The sequence below is a fragment of the Anomaloglossus baeobatrachus genome, chromosome 1 (assembly GCF_048569485.1).
Source record: "Anomaloglossus baeobatrachus isolate aAnoBae1 chromosome 1, aAnoBae1.hap1, whole genome shotgun sequence".
NCBI classification, from domain to species: Eukaryota; Metazoa; Chordata; class Amphibia; order Anura; family Aromobatidae; genus Anomaloglossus; species Anomaloglossus baeobatrachus.
In genome coordinates, this window is record NC_134353.1 from 284330849 (window position 1) to 284349854 (window position 19006).

The window sequence follows — 19006 nt, forward strand, 5'->3', positions numbered from 1 at the left end:
GGGGCCAAACAAAAAATGTGTTTGTTTTTAGAAAGTGTGAATTTTCCACAGTTGTGCTTGTCAGGATGGCCGAGCGGTCCAAGGCGCTGCGTTCAGGTCGCAGTCTCTACTTGAGGCGTGGGTTCGAATCCCACTTCTGACAGGTTTCTGTTACATTACAATCATGTTTTTTTTTTCATTTTCACTATGTCCCTCTGTCACAATTCAGACATTTCCACAAACCAGATTAGTCCAAGGACAAAGCCAATGAGAACCCTCTGGATCCTCAATCCTGTCTGTCACAATCATGTTGTTCTCTGCTGCAGAAGAGGGAGGTGGAAAATCTCTGCTGCAGAAGAGGGAGGTGGAAAATCTCATAAAATAAACCTTCTCGCATTAGTGACTGTTCTGAAAAGAGATACTTAAAACTGTTTTTTTCAGGTATATCTGCACTTCACAAAGAATGGAGAAAGAACTTTATCTCAAATCACTCATACTTAAAAACAGCGTGCTGAAACCCGGGATCGGACCAGGGACCTTTAGATCTTCAGTCTAACGCTCTCCCAACTGAGCTATTTCAGCAACCTTCAAAGTTAAAGCTACAGCATTGCAAGGCAAACTTAAAGGCGTTAATACATTTTCAGTTCAAATTTTCATTTTTTTGGGGCCAAACAAAAAATGTGTTTGTTTTTAGAAAGTGTGCATTTTCCACAGTTGTGCTTGTCAGGATGGCCGAGCGGTTCCACGCGCTGCGTTCAGGTCGCACTCTCTACTTGAGGCGTGGGTTCGAATCCCACTTCTGACAGGTTTCTGTTACATTACAATCATGTTTTGTTTTTTTTTCATTTTCACTATGTCCCTCTGTCACAATTCAGACATTTCCACAAACCAGATTAGTCCAAGGACAAAGCCAATGAGAACCCTCTGGATCCTCAATCCTGTCTGTCACAATCATGTTGTTCTCTGCTGCACTATCAGTAAGAAGAGGGAGGTGGAAAATCTCATAAAATAAACCTCAAGATACACAAAATCTTAAAGATCCTTAGCACTTTATGTTGATATTTCTCAGATTTTTTCTCCGATTTCCTCCATACTACTTCGACTTCAACTTAATTTTTCAGTTTAACTACTTTCATTTTCTTCTCGCATTAGTGACTGTTCTGAAAAGAGATACTTAAAACTGTTTTTTTCAGGTATATCTGCACTTCACAAATAATGAAAATCTTGCTAAATGCATATGGAGAAAGAACTTTATCTCAAATCACTCATACTTAAAAACAGCGTGCTTAAACCCGGGATCAGACCAGGGACCTTTAGATCTTCAGTCTAACGCTCTCCCAACTGAGCTATTTCAGCAACTTACAAAGTTAAAGCTACAGCATTGCAAGGCAAACTCAAAGGCGTTAATACATTTTCAGTTCAAAATTTGCCTTTTTTTGGGGCCAAACAAAAAATGTGTTTGTTTTTAGAAAGTGTGAATTTTCCACAGTTGTGCTTGTCAGGATGGCCGAGCGGTCCAAGGCTTTGCGTTCAGGTCGCAGTCTCTACTTGAGGCGTGGGTTCGAATCCCACTTCTGACAGGTTTCTGTTACATTACAATCATGTTTTGTTTTTTTTTCATTTTCACTATGTCCCTCTGTCACAATTCAGACATTTCCACAAACCAGATTAGTCCAAGGACAAAGCCAATGAGAACCCTCTGGATCCTCAATCCTGTCTGTCACAATCATGTTGTTCTCTGCTGCACTATCAGTAAGAAGAGGGAGGTGGAAAATCTCATAAAATAAACCTCAAGATACACAAAATCTTAAAGATCCTTAGCACTTTATGTTGATATTTCTCAGATTTTTTCTCCGATTTCCTCCATACTACTTCGACTTCAACTTAATTTTTCAGTATAACTACTTTCATTTTCTTCTCGCATTAGTGACTGTTCTGAAAAGAGATACTTAAAACTGTTTTTTTCAGGTATATCTGCACTTCACAAAGAATGAAAATCTTGCTAAATGCATATGGAGAAAGAACTTTATCTCAAATCACTCATACTTAAAAACAGCGTGCTGAAACCCGGGATCGGACCAGGGACCTTTAGATCTTCAGTCTAACGCTCTCCCAACTGAGCTATTTCAGCAACCTACAAAGTTAAAGCTACAGCATTGCAAGGCAAACTCAAAGGCGTTAATACATTTTCAGTTCAAAATTGGCATTTTTTTGGGGCCAAACAAAAAATGTGTTTGTTTTTAGAAAGTGTGAATTTTCCACAGTTGTGCTTGTCAGGATGGCCGAGCGGTCCAAGGCGCTGCGTTCAGGTCGCAGTCTCTATTTGAGGCGTGGGTTCGAATCCCACTTCTGACAGGTTTCTGTTACATTACAATCATGTTTTGTTTTTTTTTCATTTTCACTATGTCCCTCTGTCACAATTCAGATATTTCCACAAACCAGATTAGTCCAAGGACAAAGCCAATGAGAACCCTCTGGATCCTCAATCCTGTCTGTCACAATCATGTTGTTCTCTGCTGCACTATCAGTAAGAAGAGGGAGGTGGAAAATCTCATAAAATAAACCTCAAGATACACAAAATCTTAAAGATCCTTAGCACTTTATGTTGATATTTCTCAGATTTTTTCTCCGATTTCCTCCATACTACTTCGACTTCAACTTAATTTTTCAGTTTAACTACTTTCATTTTCTTCTCGCATTAGTGACTGTTCTGAAAAGAGATACTTAAAACTGTTTTTTTCAGGTATATCTGCACTTCACAAAGAATGAAAATCTTGCTAAATTCATATGGAGAAAGAACTTTATCTCAAATCACTCATACTTAAAAACAGCGTGCTGAAACCCGGGATCGGACCAGGGACCTTTAGATCTTCAGTCTAACGCTCTCCCAACTGAGCTATTTCAGCAACCTTCAAAGTTAAAGCTACAGCATTGCAAGGCAAACTTAAAGGCGTTAATACATTTTCAGTTCAAATTTTCATTTTTTTGGGGCCAAACAAAAAATGTGTTTGTTTTTAGAAAGTGTGCATTTTCCACAGTTGTGCTTGTCAGGATGGCCGAGCGGTTCCAGGCGCTGCGTTCACGTCGCACTCTCTACTTGAGGCGTGGGTTCGAATCCCACTTCTGACAGGTTTCTGTTACATTACAATCATGTTTTGTTTTTTTTTCATTTTCACTATGTCCCTCTGTCACAATTCAGACATTTCCACAAACCAGATTAGTCCAAGGACAAAGCCAATGAGAACCCTCTGGATCCTCAATCCTGTCTGTCACAATCATGTTGTTCTCTGCTGCACTATCAGTAAGAAGAGGGAGGTGGAAAATCTCATAAAATAAACCTCAAGATACACAAAATCTTAAAGATCCTTAGCACTTTATGTTGATATTTCTCAGATTTTTTCTCCGATTTCCTCCATACTACTTCGACTTCAACTTAATTTTTCAGTTTAACTACTTTCATTTTCTTCTCGCATTAGTGACTGTTCTGAAAAGAGATACTTAAAACTGTTTTTTTCAGGTATATCTGCACTTCACAAATAATGAAAATCTTGCTAAATGCATATGGAGAAAGAACTTTATCTCAAATCACTCATACTTAAAAACAGCGTGCTTAAACCCGGGATCAGACCAGGGACCTTTAGATCTTCAGTCTAACGCTCTCCCAACTGAGCTATTTCAGCAACTTACAAAGTTAAAGCTACAGCATTGCAAGGCAAACTCAAAGGCGTTAATACATTTTCAGTTCAAAATTTGCCTTTTTTTGGGGCCAAACAAAAAATGTGTTTGTTTTTAGAAAGTGTGAATTTTCCACAGTTGTGCTTGTCAGGATGGCCGAGCGGTCCAAGGCTTTGCGTTCAGGTCGCAGTCTCTACTTGAGGCGTGGGTTCGAATCCCACTTCTGACAGGTTTCTGTTACATTACAATCATGTTTTGTTTTTTTTTCATTTTCACTATGTCCCTCTGTCACAATTCAGACATTTCCACAAACCAGATTAGTCCAAGGACAAAGCCAATGAGAACCCTCTGGATCCTCAATCCTGTCTGTCACAATCATGTTGTTCTCTGCTGCACTATCAGTAAGAAGAGGGAGGTGGAAAATCTCATAAAATAAACCTCAAGATACACAAAATCTTAAAGATCCTTAGCACTTTATGTTGATATTTCTCAGATTTTTTCTCCGATTTCCTCCATACTACTTCGACTTCAACTTAATTTTTCAGTTTAACTACTTTCATTTTCTTCTCGCATTAGTGACTGTTCTGAAAAGAGATACTTAAAACTGTTTTTTTCAGGTATATCTGCACTTCACAAAGAATGAAAATCTTGCTAAATTCATATGGAGAAAGAACTTTATCTCAAATCACTCATACTTAAAAACAGCGTGCTGAAACCCGGGATCGGACCAGGGACCTTTAGATCTTCAGTCTAACGCTCTCCCAACTGAGCTATTTCAGCAACCTTCAAAGTTAAAGCTACAGCATTGCAAGGCAAACTTAAAGGCGTTAATACATTTTCAGTTCAAATTTTCATTTTTTTGGGGCCAAACAAAAAATGTGTTTGTTTTTAGAAAGTGTGCATTTTCCACAGTTGTGCTTGTCAGGATGGCCGAGCGGTTCCAGGCGCTGCGTTCAGGTCGCACTCTCTACTTGAGGCGTGGGTTCAAATCCCACTTCTGACAGGTTTCTGTTACATTACAATCATGTTTTGTTTTTTTTTCATTTTCACTATGTCCCTCTGTCACAATTCAGACATTTCCACAAACCAGATTAGTCCAAGGACAAAGCCAATGAGAACCCTCTGGATCCTCAATCCTGTCTGTCATAATCATGTTGTTCTCTGCTGCACTATCAGTAAGAAGAGGGAGGTGGAAAATCTCATAAAATAAACCTCAAGATACACAAAATCTTAAAGATCCTTAGCACTTTATGTTGATATTTCTCAGATTTTTTCTCCGATTTCCTCCATACTACTTCGACTTCAACTTAATTTTTCAGTTTAACTACTTTCATTTTCTTCTCGCATTAGTGACTGTTCTGAAAAGAGATACTTAAAACTGTTTTTTTCAGGTATATCTGCACTTCACAAATAATGAAAATCTTGCTAAATGCATATGGAGAAAGAACTTTATCTCAAATCACTCATACTTAAAAACAGCGTGCTTAAACCCGGGATCAGACCAGGGACCTTTAGATCTTCAGTCTAACGCTCTCCCAACTGAGCTATTTCAGCAACTTACAAAGTTAAAGCTACAGCATTGCAAGGCAAACTCAAAGGCGTTAATACATTTTCAGTTCAAAATTTGCCTTTTTTTGGGGCCAAACAAAAAATGTGTTTGTTTTTAGAAAGTGTGAATTTTCCACAGTTGTGCTTGTCAGGATGGCCGAGCGGTCCAAGGCTTTGCGTTCAGGTCGCAGTCTCTACTTGAGGCGTGGGTTCGAATCCCACTTCTGACAGGTTTCTGTTACATTACAATCATGTTTTGTTTTTTTTTCATTTTCACTATGTCCCTCTGTCACAATTCAGACATTTCCACAAACCAGATTAGTCCAAGGACAAAGCCAATGAGAACCCTCTGGATCCTCAATCCTGTCTGTCACAATCATGTTGTTCTCTGCTGCACTATCAGTAAGAAGAGGGAGGTGGAAAATCTCATAAAATAAACCTCAAGATACACAAAATCTTAAAGATCCTTAGCACTTTATGTTGATATTTCTCAGATTTTTTCTCCGATTTCCTCCATACTACTTCGACTTCAACTTAATTTTTCAGTATAACTACTTTCATTTTCTTCTCGCATTAGTGACTGTTCTGAAAAGAGATACTTAAAATTGTTTTTTTCAGGTATATCTGCACTTCACAAAGAATGAAAATCTTGCTAAATGCATATGGAGAAAGAACTTTATCTCAAATCACTCATACTTAAAAACAGCATGCTGAAACCCGTGATCGGACCAGGGACCTTCAGATCTTCAGTCTAACGCTCTCCCAACTGAGCTACTTCAGCAACCTACAAAGTTAAAGCTACAGCATTGCAAAGCAAACTCAAAGGCGTTAATAAATTTTCAGTTCAAAATTTGCCTTTTTTTGGGGCCAAACAAAAAATGTGTTTGTTTTTAGAAAGTGTGAAATTTCCACAGTTGTGCTTGTCAGGATGGCCGAGCGGTCCAAGGCGCTGCGTTCAGGTCGCAGTCTCTACTTGAGGCATGGGTTCGAATCCCACTTCTGACAGGTTTCTGTTACATTACAATCATGTTTTGTTTTTTTTTCATTTTCACTATGTCCCTCTGTCACAATTCAGACATTTCCACAAACCAGATTAGTCCAAGGACAAAGCCAATGAGAACCCTCTGGATCCTCAATCCTGTCTGTCACAATCATGTTGTTCTCTACTGCACTATCAGTAAGAAGAGGGAGGTGGAAAATCTCATAAAATAAACCTCAAGATACACAAAATCTTAAAGATCCTTAGCACTTTATGCTGATATTTCTCAGATTTTTTCTCCGATTTCCTCCATACTACTTCGACTTCAACTTAATTTTTCAGTATAACTACTTTCATTTTCTTCTCGCATTAGTGACTGTTTTGAAAAGAGATACTTAAAACTGTTTTTTTCAGGTATATCTGCACGTCACAAAGAATGAAAATCTTGCTAAATGCATATGGAGAAAGAACTTTATCTCAAATCACTCATACTTAAAAACAGCGTGCTGAAACCCAGGATCGGACCAGGGACCTTTAGATCTTCAGTCTAACGCTCTCCCAACTGAGCTATTTCAGCAACCTACAAAGTTAAAGCTACAGCATTGCAAGGCAAACTCAAAGGCGTTAATACATTTTCAGTTCAAAATTTGCATTTTTTTGGGGCCAAACAAAAAATGTGTTTGTTTTTAGAAAGTGTGAATTTTCCACAGTTGTGCTTGTCAGGATGGCCGAGCGGTCCAAGGCGCTGCGTTCAGGTCGCAGTCTCTACTTGAGGCGTGGGTTTGAATCCCACTTCTGACAGGTTTCTGTTACATTACAATCATGTTTTGTTTTTTTTTCATTTTCACTATGTCCCTCTGTCACAATTCAGACATTTCCACAAACCAGATTAGTCCAAGGACAAAGCCAATGAGAACCCTCTGGATCCTCAATCCTGTCTGTCACAATCATGTTGCTCTCTGCTGCACTATCAGTAAGAAGAGGGAGGTGGAAAATCTCATAAAATAAACCTCAAGATACACAAAATCTTAAAGATCCTTAGCACTTTATGTTGATATTTCTCAGATTTTTTCTCCGATTTCCTCCATACTACTTCGACTTCAACTTAATTTTTCAGTATAACTACTTTCATTTTCTTCTCGCATTAGTGACTGTTCTGAAAAGAGATACTTAAAACTGTTTTTTTCAGGTATATCTGCACGTCACAAAGAATGAAAATCTTGCTAAATGCATATGGAGAAAGAACTTTATCTCAAATCACTCATACTTAAAAACAGCGTGCTGAAACCCAGGATCGGACCAGGGACCTTTAGATCTTCAGTCTAACGCTCTCCCAACTGAGCTATTTCAGCAACCTACAAAGTTAAAGCTACAGCATTGCAAGGCAAACTCAAAGGCGTTAATACATTTTCAGTTCAAAATTTGCATTTTTTTGGGGCCACACAAAAAATGTGTTTGTTTTTAGAAAGTGTGAATTTTTCACAGTTGTGCTTGTCAGGATGGCCGAGCGGTCCAAGGCGCTGCGTTCAGGTCGCAGTCTCTACTTGAGGCGTGGGTTCGAATCCCACTTCTTACAGGTTTCTGTTACATTACAATCATGTTTTGTTTTTTTTTCATTTTCACTATGTCCCTCTGTCACAATTCAGACATTTCCACAAACCAGATTAGTCCAAGGACAAAGCCAATGAGAACCCTCTGGATCCTCAATCCTGTCTGTCACAATCATGTTGCTCTCTGCTGCACTATCAGTAAGAAGAGGGAGGTGGAAAATCTCATAAAATAAACCTCAAGATACACAAAATCTTAAAGATCCTTAGCACTTTATGTTGATATTTCTCAGATTTTTTCTCCGATTTCCTCCATACTACTTCGACTTCAACTTAATTTTTCAGTATAACTACTTTCATTTTCTTCTCGCATTAGTGACTGTTCTGAAAAGAGATACTTAAAACTGTTTTTTTCAGGTATATCTGCACTTCACAAAGAATGAAAATCTTGCTAAATGCATATGGAGAAAGAACTTTATCTCAAATCACTCATACTTAAAAACAGCGTGCTGAAACCCGGGATCAGACCAGGGACCTTTAGATCTTCAGTCTAACGCTTTCCCAACTGAGCTATTTCAGCAACCTACAAAGTTTAAGCTACAGCATTGCAAGGCAAACTCAAAGGCGTTAATACATTTTCAGTTCAAAATTTGCATTTTTTTGGGGCCAAACAAAAAAAGTGTTTGTTTTTAGAAAGTGTGAATTTTCCACAGTTGTGCTTTTCAGGATGGCCGAGCGGTCCAAGGCGCTGCGTTCAGGTCGCAGTCTCTACTTGAGGCGTGGGTTCGAATCCCACTTCTGACAGGTTTCTGTTACATTACAATCATGTTTTGTTTTTTTTTCATTTTCACTATGTCCCTCTGTCACAATTCAGACATTTCCACAAACCAGATTAGTCCAAGGACAAAGCCAATGAGAACCCTATGGATCCTCAATCCTGTCTGTCACAATCATGTTGTTCTCTGCTGCACTATCAGTAAGAAGAGGGAGGTGGAAAATCTCATAAAATAAACCTCAAGATACACAAAATCTTAAAGATCCTTAGCACTTTATGTTGATATTTCTCAGATTTTTTCTCCGATTTCCTCCATACTACTTCGACTTCAACTTAATTTTTCAGTATAACTACTTTCATTTTCTTCTCGCATTAGTGACTGTTCTGAAAAGAGATACTTAAAACTGTTTTTTTCAGGTATATCTGCACTTCACAAAGAATGAAAATCTTGCTAAATGCATATGGAGAAAGAACTTTATCTCAAATCACTCATACTTAAAAACAGCGTGCTGAAACCCGGGATCGGACCAGGGACCTTTAGATCTTCAGTCTAACGCTCTCCCAACTGAGCTATTTCAGCAACCTACAAAGTTAAAGCTACAGCATTGCAAGGCAAACTCAAAGGCGTTAATACATTTTCAGTTCAAAATTTGCCTTTTTTTGGGGCCAAACAAAAAATGTGTTTGTTTTTAGAAAGTGTGAATTTTCCACAGTTGTGCATGTCAGGATGGCCGACCGGTCCAAGGCGCTGCATTCAGGTCGCAGTCTCTACTTGAGGCGTGGGTTTGAATCCCACTTCTGACAGGTTTCTGTTACATTACAATCATGTTTTGTTTTTTTTTCATTTTCACTATGTCCCTCTGTCACAATTCAGACATTTCCACAAACCAGATTAGTCCAAGGACAAAGCCAATGAGAACTCTCTGGATCCTCAATCCTGTCTGTCACAATCATGTTGTTCTCTGCTGCACTATCAGTAAGAAGAAGGAGGTGTAAAATCTCATAAAATAAACCTCAAGATACACAAAATCTTAAAGATCCTTAGCACTTTATGTTGATATTTCTCAGATTTTTTCTCAGATTTCCTCCATACTACTTCGACTTCAACTTAATTTTTCAGTTTAACTACTTTCATTTTCTTCTCGCATTAGTGACTGTTCTGAAAAGAGATAATTAAAACTGTTTTTTTCAGGTATATCTGCACTTCACAAATAATGAAAATCTTGCTAAATGCATATGGAGAAAGAACTTTATCTCAAATCACTCATACTTAAAAACAGCGTGCTGAAACCCAGGATCGGACCAGGGACCTTTAGATCTTCAGTCTAACGCTCTCCCAACTGAGCTATTTCAGCAACCTACAAAGTTAAAGCTACAGCATTGCAAGGCAAACTCAAAAGCGTTAATACATTTTCAGTTCAAAATTTGCATTTTTTTCGGGCCAAACAAAAAATGTGTTTGTTTTTAGAAAGTGTGAATTTTCCACAGTTGTGCTTGTCAGGATGGCCGAGCGGTCCAAGGCGCTGCGTTCAGGTCGCAGTCTCTACTTGAGGCGTGGGTTCGAATCCCACTTCTGACAGGTTTCTGTTACATTACAATCATGTTTTGTTTTTTTTTCATTTTCACTATGTCCCTCTGTCACAATTCAGACATTTCCACAAACCAGATTAGTCCAAGGACAAAGCCAATGAGAACCCTCTGGATCCTCAATCCTGTCTGTCACAATCATGTTGTTCTCTGCTGCACTATCAGTAAGAAGAGGGAGGTGGAAAATCTCATAAAATAAACCTCAAGATACACAAAATCTTAAAGATCCTTAGCACTTTATGTTGATATTTCTCAGATTTTTTCTCCGATTTCCTCCATACTACTTCGACTTCAACTTAATTTTTCAGTATAACTACTTTCATTTTCTTCTCGCATTAGTGACTGTTCTGAAAAGAGATACTTAAAACTGTTTTTTTCAGGTATATCTGCACTTCACAAAGAATGAAAATCTTGCTAAATGCATATGGAGAAAGTACTTTATCTCAAATCACTCATACTTAAAAACAGCATACTGAAACCCGGGATCGGACCAGGGACCTTTAGATTTTCAGTCTAATGCTCTCCCAACTGCGCTATTTCAGCAACCTACAAAGTTAAAGCTACAGCATTGCAAGGCAAACTCAAAGGCGTTAATACATTTTCAGTTCAAAATTTGCCTTTTTTTGGGGCCAAACAAAAAATGTGTTTGTTTTTAGAAAGTGTGAATTTTCCACAGTTGTGCTTGTCAGGATGGCCGAGCGGTCCAAGGTGCTGCGTTCAGGTCGCAGTCTCTACTTGAGGCGTGGGTTCGAATCCCACTTCTGACAGGTTTCTGTTACATTACAAGCATGTTTTGTTTTTTTTTCATTTTCACTATGTCCCTCTGTCACAATTCAGACATTTCCACAAACCAGATAAGTCCAAGGACAAAGCCAATGAGAACCCTCTGGATCCTCAATCCTGTCTGTCACAATCATGATGTTCTCTGCTGCACTATCAGTAAGAAGAGGGAGGTGGAAAATCTCATAAAATAAACCTAAAGATACACAAAATCTTAAAGATCCTTAGCACTTTATGTTGATATTTCTCAGATTTTTTCTCCGATTTCCTCCATACTACTTCGACTTCATTTTAATTTTTCAGTATAACTACTTTCATTTTCTTCTCGCATTAGTGACTGTTCTGAAAAGAGATACTTAAAACTGTTTTTTTCAGGTATATCTGCACTTCACAAAGAATGAAAATCTTGCTAAATGCATATGGAGAAAGAACTTTATCTCAAATCACTCATACTTAAAAACAGCGTGCGGAAACCCGAGATCGGACAAGGGACCTTTAGATCTTCAGTCTAACGCTCTCCCAACTGAGCTATTTCAGCAACCTACAAAGGTAAAGCTACAGCATTGCAAGGCAAACTCAAAGGCGTTAATACATTTTCAGTTCAAAATTTGCATTTTTTTGGGGCCAAACAAAAAATGTGTTTGTTTTTAGAAAGTGTGAATTTTCCACTGTTGTGCTTGTCAGGATGGCCGAGCGGTCCAAGGCGCTGCGTTCAGGTCGCAGTCTCTACTTGAGGTGTGGGTTCGAATCCCACTTCTGACAGGTTTCTGTTACATTACAATCATGTTTTGTTTTTTTTTCATTTTCACTATGTCCCTCTGTCACAATTCAGACATTTCCACAAACCAGATTAGTCCAAGGACAAAGCCAATGAGAACCCTCTGGATCCTCAATCCTGTCTGTCACAATCATGTTGTTCTCTGCTGCACTATCAGTAAGAAGAGGGAGGTGGAAAATCTCATAAAATAAACCTCAAGATACACAAAATCTTAAAGATCCTTAGCACTTTATGTTGATATTTCTCAGATTTTTTCTCTGATTTCCTCCATACTACTTCGACTTCAACTTAATTTTTCAGTATAACTACTTTCATTTTCTTCTCGCATTAGTGACTGTTCTGAAAAGAGATACTTAAAACTGTTTTTTTCAGGTATATCTGCACTTCACAAAGAATGAAAATCTTGCTAAATGCATATGGAGAAAGAACTTTAACTCAAATCACTCATACTTAAAAACAGCGTGCTGAAACCCGGGATCAGACCAGGGACCTTTAGATCTTCAGTCTAACGCTCTCCCAACTGAGCTATTTCAGCAACCTACAAAGTTAAAGCTACAGCATTGCAAGGCAAACTCAAAGGCGTTAATAAATTTTCAGTTCAAAATTTGCCTTTTTTTGGGGCCAAACAAAAAATGTGTTTGTTTTTAGAAAGTGTGAATTTTCCACAGTTGTGCTTGTCAGGATGGCCGAGCGGTCCAAGGCGCTGCGTTTAGGTCGCAGTCTCTACTTGAGGCGTGGGTTCGAATCCCACTTCTGACAGGTTTCTGTTACATTACAATCATGTTTTGTTTGTTTTTCATTTTCACTATGTCCCTCTGTCACAATTCAGACATTTCCACAAACCAGATTAGTCCAAGGACAAAGCCAATGAGAACCCTCTGGATCCTCAATCCTGTTTGTCACAATCATGTTGTTCTCTGCTGCACTATCAGTAAGAAGAGGGAGGTGAAAAATCTCATAAAATAAACCTCAAGATACACAAAATCTTAAAGATCCTTAGCACTTTATGTTGATATTTCTCAGATTTTTTTTCTGATTTCCTCCATACTACTTCGACTTCAACTTAATTTTTCAGTATTACTACTTTCATTTTCTTCTCGCATTAGTGACTGTTCTGAAAAGAGATACTTAAAACTGTTTTTTTCAGGTATATCTGCACTTCACAAAGAATGAAAATCTTGCTAAATGCATATGGAGAAAGAACTTTATCTCAAATCACTCATACTTAAAAACAGCGTGCTGAAACCCGGGATCGGACCAGGGACCTTTAGATTTTCAGTCTAACGCTCTCCCAACTGAGCTATTTCAGCAACCTACAAAGTTAAAGCTACAGCATTGCAAGGCAAACTCAAAGGCGTTATTACATTTTCAGTTCAAAATTTGCCTTTTTTTGGGGCCAAACAAAAAATGTGTTTGTTTTTAGAAAGTGTGAATTTTCCACAGTTGTGCTTGTCAGGATGGCCGAGCGGTCCAAGGCGCTGTGTTCAGGTCGCAGTCTCTACTTGAGGCGTGGGTTTGAATCCCACTTCTGACAGGTTTCTGTTACATTACAATCATGTTTTGTTTTTTTTTCATTTTCACTATGTCCCTCTGTCACAATTCTGACATTTCCACAAACCAGATTAGTCCAAGGACAAAGCCAATGAGAACCCTCTGGATCCTCAATCCTGTCTGTCACAATCATGTTGTTCTCTGCTGCACTATCAGTAAGAAGAGGGAGGTGGAAAATCTCATAAAATAAACCTCAAGATACACAAAATCTTAAAGATCCTTAGCACTTTATGTTGATATTTCTCAGATTTTTTCTCCGATTTCCTCCATACTACTTCGACTTCAACTTAATTTTTCAGTATAACTACTTTCATTTTCTTCTCGCATTAGTGACTGTTCTGAAAAGAGATACTTAAAACTGTTTTTTTCAGGTATATCTGCACTTCACAAAGAATGAAAATCTTGCTAAATGCATATGGAGAAAGAACTTTATCTCAAATCACTCATACTTAAAAACAGCGTGCTGAAACCCGGGATCGGACCAGGGACCTTTAGATCTTCAGTCTAACGCTCTCCCAACTGAGCTATTTCAGCAACCTACAAAGATAAAGCTACAGCATTGCAAGGCAAACTCAAAGGCGTTAATACATTTTCAGTTCAAAATTTGCATTTTTTTGGGGCCAAACAAAAAATGTGTTTGTTTTTAGAAAGTGTGAATTTTCCACAGTTGTGCTTGTCAGGATGGCCGAGCGGTCCAAGGCGCTGCGTTCAGGTCGCAGTCTCTACTTGAGGCGTGGGTTTGAATCCCACTTCTGACAGGTTTCTGTTACATTACAATCATGTTTTTTTTTTTCATTTTCACTATGTCCCTCTGTCACAATTCAGACATTTCCACAAACCAGATTAGTCCAAGGACAAAGCCAATGAGAACCCTCTGGATCCTCAATCCTGTCTGTCACAATCATGTTGTTCTCTGCTGCACTATCAGTAAGAAGAGGGAGGTGAAAAATCTCATAAAATAAACCTCAAGATACACAAAATCTTAAAGATCCTTAGCACTTTATGTTGATATTTCTCAGATTTTTTTTTCTGATTTCCTCCATACTACTTCGACTTCAACTTAATTTTTCAGTATAACTACTTTCATTTTCTTCTCGCATTAGTGACTGTTCTGAAAAGAGATACTTAAAACTGTTTTTTTCAGGTATATCTGCACTTCACAAAGAATGAAAATCTTGCTAAATGCAAATGGAGAAAGAACTTTATCTCAAATCACTCATACTTAAAAACAGCATGCTGAAACCCGGGATCGGACCACGGACCTTTAGATCTTCAGTCTAACGCTCTCCCAACTGAGCTATTTCAGCAACCTACAAAGTTAAAGCTACAGCATTGCAAGGCAAACTCAAAGGCGTTAATAAATTTTCAGTTCAAAATTTGCCTTTTTTTGGGGCCAAACAAAAAATGTGTTTGTTTTTAGAAAGTGTGAATTTTCCACAGTTGTGCTTGTCAGGATGGCCGAGTGGTCCAAGGCGCTGCGTTCAGGTTGCAGTTTCTACTTGAGGCGTGGGTTCGAATCCCACTTCTGACAGGTTTCTGTTACATTACAATCATGGTTTTTTTTTTTCATTTTCACTATGTCCCTCTGTCACAATTCAGACATTTCCACAAACCAGATTAGTCCAAGGACAAAGCCAATGAGAACCCTCTGGATCCTCAATCCTGTCTGTCACAATCATGTTGTTCTCTGCTGCACTATCAGTAAGAAGAGGGAGGTGAAAAATCTCATAAAATAAACCTCAAGATACACAAAATCTTAAAGATCCTTAGCACTTTATGTTGATATTTCTCAGATTTTTTTTCTGATTTCCTCCATACTACTTCGACTTCAACTTAATTTTTCAGTATAACTACTTTCATTTTTTTCTCGCATTAGTGACTGTTCTGAAAAGAGATACTTAAAACTGTTTTTTTCAGGTATATCTGCACTTCACAAAGAATGAAAATCTTGCTAAATGCATATGGAGAAAGAACTTTATCTCAAATCACTCATACTTAAAAACAGCATGCTGAAACCCGGGATCGGACCACGGACCTTTAGATCTTCAGTCTAACGCTCTCCCAACTGAGCTATTTCAGCAACCTACAAAGATAAAGCTACAGCATTGCAAGGCAAACTCAAAGGCGTTAATACATTTTCAGTTCAAAATTTGCATTTTTTTGGGGCCAAACAAAAAATGTGTTTGTTTTTAGAAAGTGTGAATTTTCCACAGTTGTGCTTGTCAGGATGGCCGAGCGGTCCAAGGCGCTGCGTCCAGGTCGCAGTCTCTACTTGAGGCGTGGGTTCGAATCCCACTTCAGACAGGTTTCTGTTACATTACAATCATGTTTTTTCTTTTTTCATTTTCACTATGTTCCTCTGTCACAATTCAGACATTTCCACAAACCAGATTAGTCCAAGGACAAAGCCAATGAGAACCCTCTGGATCCTCAATCCTGTCTGTCACAATCATGTTGTTCTCTGCTGCACTATCAGTAAGAAGAGGGAAGTGGAAAATCTCATAAAATAAACCTCAAGATACACAAAATCTTAAAGATCCTTAGCACTTTATGTTGATATTTCTCAGATTTTTTCTCCGATTTCCTCCATACTACTTCGACTTCAACTTAATTTTTCACTATAACTACTTTCATTTTCTTCTCGCATTAGTGACTGTTCTGAAAAGAGATACTTAAAACTGTTTTTTTCAGGTATATCTGCACTTCACAAAGAATGAAAATCTTGCTAAATGCATATGGAGAAAGAACTTTATCTCAAATCACTCATACTTAAAAACAGCATGCTGAAACCCGTGATCGGACCAGGGACCTTTAGATTTTCAGTCTAACGCTCTCCCAACTGAGCTATTTCAGCAACCTACAAAGTTAAAGCTACAGCATTGCAAGGCAAACTCAAAGGCGTTAATAAATTTTCAGTTCAAAATTTGCCTTTTTTTCGGGCCAAACAAAAAATGTGTTTGTTTTTAGAAAGTGTGAATTTTCAACAGTTGTGCTTGTCAGGGTGGCCGAGCGGTCCAAGGCGCTGCGTTCAGGTCGCAGTCTCTACTTGAGGCGTGGGTTCGAATCCCACTTCTGACAGGTTTCTGTTACATTACAATCATGTTTTGTTTTTTTTTCATTTTCACTATGTCCCTCTGTCACAATTCAGACATTTCCACAAACCAGATTAGTCCAAGGACAAAGCCAATGAGAACCCTCTGGATCCTCAATCCTGTCTGTCACAATCATGTTGTTCTCTGCTGCACTATCAGTAAGAAGAGGGAGGTGGAAAATCTCATAAAATAAACCTCAAGATACACAAAATCTTAAAGATCCTTAGCACTTTATGTTGATATTTCTCAGATTTTTTCTCCGATTTCCTCCATACTACTTCGACTTCAACTTAATTTTTCAGTATAACTACTTTCATTTTCTTCTCGCATTAGTGACTGTTCTGAAAAGAGATACTTAAAACTGTTTTTTTCAGGTATATCTGCACTTTACAAAAAATGAAAATCTTGCTAAATGCATATGGAGAAAGAACTTTATCTCAAATCACTCATACTTAAAAACAGCGTGCTGAAACCCGGGATCGGACCAGGGACCTTTAGATCTTCAGTCTAACGCTCTCCCAACTGAGCTATTTCAGCAACCTACAAATTTAAAGCTACAGCAATGCAAGGCAAACTCAAAGGCGTTAATACATTTTCAGTTCAAAATTTGCATTTTTTTGGGGCCAAACAAAAAATTTGTTTGTTTTTAGAAAGTGTGAATTTTCGACAGTTGTGCTTGTCAGGATGGCCGAGCGGTCCAAGGCGCTGCGTTCAGGACGCAGTCTCTACTTGAGGCGTGGGTTCGAATCCCACTTCTGACAGGTTTCTGTTAAATTACAATCATGTTTTTTTTTTTTTCATTTTCACTATGTCCCTCTGTCACAATTCAGACATTTCCACAAACCAGATTAGTCCAAGGACAAAGCCAATGAGAACCCTCTGGATCCTCAATCCTGTCTGTCACAATCATGTTGTTCTCTGCTGCACTATCAGTAAGAAGAGGGAGGTGGAAAATCTCATAAAATAAACCTCAAGATACACAAAATCTTAAAGATCCTTAGCACTTTATGTTGATATTTCTCAGATTTTTTTTCTGATTTCCTCCATACTACTTCGACTTCAACTTAATTTTTCAGTATAACTACTTTCATTTTCTTCTCGCATTAGTGACTGTTCTGAAAAGAGATACTTAAAACTGTTTTTTTCAGGTATATCTGCACTTCACAAAGAATGAAAATCTTGCTAAATGCATATGGAGAAAGAACTTTATCTCAAATCACTCATACTTAAAAACAGCGTGCTGAAACCTGAGATCGGACAAGGGACCTTTAGATCTTCAGTCTAACGCTCTCCCAACTGAGCTATTTCAGCAACCTACAAAGTTAAAGCTACAGCATTGCAAGGCAAACTCAAAGGCGTTAATACATTTTCAGTTCAAAATTTGCATTTTTTTGGGGCCAATCAAAAAATGTGTTTGTTTTTAGAAAGTGTGAATTTTCCACAGTTGTGCTTGTCAGGATGGCCGAGCGGTCCAAGGCGCTGCGTCCAGGTCGCAGTCTCTACTTGAGGCTTGGGTTCGAATCCCACTTCTGACAGGTTTCTGTTACATTACAATCATGTTTTTTCTTTTTTCATTTTCACTATGTTCCTCTGTCACAATTCAGACATTTCCACAAACCAGATTAGTCCAAGGACAAAGCCAATGAGAACCCTCTGGATCCTCAATCCTGTCTGTCACAATCATGTTGTTCTCTGCTGCACTATCAGTAAGAAGAGGGAGGTGGAAAATCTCATAAAATAAACCTCAAGATACACAAAATCTTAAAGATCCTTAGCACTTTATGTTGATATTTCTCAGATTTTTTCTCCGATTTCCTCCATACTACTTCGACTTCAACTTAATTTTTCAGTATAACTACTTTCATTTTCTTCTCGCATTAGTGACTGTTCTGAAAAGAGATACTTAAAACTGTTTTTTTCAGGTATATCTGCACTTCACAAAGATTGAAAATCTTGCTAAATGCATATGGAGAAAGAACTTTATCTCAAATCACTCATACTTAAAAACAGCGTGCTGAAACCCGGTATCGGACCAGGGCCCTTTAGATCTTCAGTCTAACGCTCTCCCAACTGAGCTATTTCAGCAACCTACAAAGATAAAGCTACAGCATTGCAAGGCAAACTCAAAGGCGTTAATACATTTTCAGTTCAAAATTTGCATTTTTTTGGGGCCAAACAAAAAATGTGTTTGTTTTTAGAAAGTGTGAATTTTCCACAGTTGTGCTTGTCAGGATGGCCGAGCGGTCCAAGGCGCTGCATTCAGGTTGCAGTCTCTACTTGAGGCGTGGGTTCGAATCCCACTTCTGACAGGTTTCTGTTACATTACAATCATGTTTTTTTTTTTTTCATTTTCACTATGTTTCTCTGTCACAATTCAGACATTTCCACAAACCAGATTAGTCCAAGGACAAAGCCAATGAGAACCCTCTGGATCCTCAATCCTGTCTGTCACAATCATGTTGTTCTCTGCTGCACTATCAGTAAGAAGAGGGAGGTGAAAAATCTCATAAAATAAACCTCAAGATACACAAAATCTTAAAGATCCTTAGCACTTTATGTTGATATTTCTCAGATTTTTTTTCTGATTTCCTCCATACTACTTCGACTTCAACTTAATTTTTCAGTATAACTACTTTCATTTTCTTCTCGCATTAGTGACTGTTCTGAAAAGAGATACTTAAAACTGTTTTTTTCAGGTATATCTGCACTTCACAA

The 19006-nt window shown here is 38.2% G+C and overlaps 13 non-coding genes across 13 annotated transcripts; 5 read left to right on the forward strand and 8 right to left on the reverse strand.

Annotated features, from left to right (window-relative positions):
- Positions 1 to 59: 59 nt before the first annotated feature.
- Positions 60 to 142, forward strand: TRNAL-CAG (transfer RNA leucine (anticodon CAG)). Its single transcript has one exon. It is a non-coding gene; the product is annotated as a tRNA-Leu (tRNA).
- A 346-nt stretch (positions 143 to 488) lies between these two features.
- On the reverse strand, positions 489 to 561 carry TRNAF-GAA (transfer RNA phenylalanine (anticodon GAA)). Its single transcript has one exon. It is a non-coding gene; the product is annotated as a tRNA-Phe (tRNA).
- Positions 562 to 2037: 1476 nt separating this feature from the next.
- Positions 2038 to 2110, reverse strand: TRNAF-GAA (transfer RNA phenylalanine (anticodon GAA)). Its single transcript has one exon. It is a non-coding gene; the product is annotated as a tRNA-Phe (tRNA).
- Positions 2111 to 2251: 141 nt separating this feature from the next.
- Positions 2252 to 2334, forward strand: TRNAL-CAG (transfer RNA leucine (anticodon CAG)). The gene has a single exon. It is a non-coding gene; the product is annotated as a tRNA-Leu (tRNA).
- Positions 2335 to 2812: 478 nt separating this feature from the next.
- Positions 2813 to 2885, reverse strand: TRNAF-GAA (transfer RNA phenylalanine (anticodon GAA)). The gene has a single exon. It is a non-coding gene; the product is annotated as a tRNA-Phe (tRNA).
- Positions 2886 to 4361: 1476 nt separating this feature from the next.
- Positions 4362 to 4434, reverse strand: TRNAF-GAA (transfer RNA phenylalanine (anticodon GAA)). The gene has a single exon. It is a non-coding gene; the product is annotated as a tRNA-Phe (tRNA).
- A 4576-nt stretch (positions 4435 to 9010) lies between these two features.
- Positions 9011 to 9083, reverse strand: TRNAF-GAA (transfer RNA phenylalanine (anticodon GAA)). The gene has a single exon. It is a non-coding gene; the product is annotated as a tRNA-Phe (tRNA).
- Positions 9084 to 9999: 916 nt separating this feature from the next.
- Positions 10000 to 10082, forward strand: TRNAL-CAG (transfer RNA leucine (anticodon CAG)). Its single transcript has one exon. It is a non-coding gene; the product is annotated as a tRNA-Leu (tRNA).
- Positions 10083 to 12885: 2803 nt separating this feature from the next.
- On the reverse strand, positions 12886 to 12958 carry TRNAF-GAA (transfer RNA phenylalanine (anticodon GAA)). Its single transcript has one exon. It is a non-coding gene; the product is annotated as a tRNA-Phe (tRNA).
- Positions 12959 to 13660: 702 nt separating this feature from the next.
- On the reverse strand, positions 13661 to 13733 carry TRNAF-GAA (transfer RNA phenylalanine (anticodon GAA)). The gene has a single exon. It is a non-coding gene; the product is annotated as a tRNA-Phe (tRNA).
- Positions 13734 to 16755: 3022 nt separating this feature from the next.
- TRNAF-GAA (transfer RNA phenylalanine (anticodon GAA)) lies at positions 16756 to 16828 on the reverse strand. Its single transcript has one exon. It is a non-coding gene; the product is annotated as a tRNA-Phe (tRNA).
- Positions 16829 to 16969: 141 nt separating this feature from the next.
- Positions 16970 to 17052, forward strand: TRNAL-CAG (transfer RNA leucine (anticodon CAG)). The gene has a single exon. It is a non-coding gene; the product is annotated as a tRNA-Leu (tRNA).
- A 1465-nt stretch (positions 17053 to 18517) lies between these two features.
- Positions 18518 to 18600, forward strand: TRNAL-CAG (transfer RNA leucine (anticodon CAG)). The gene has a single exon. It is a non-coding gene; the product is annotated as a tRNA-Leu (tRNA).
- The last annotated feature ends 406 nt before the right edge of the window (positions 18601 to 19006 follow it).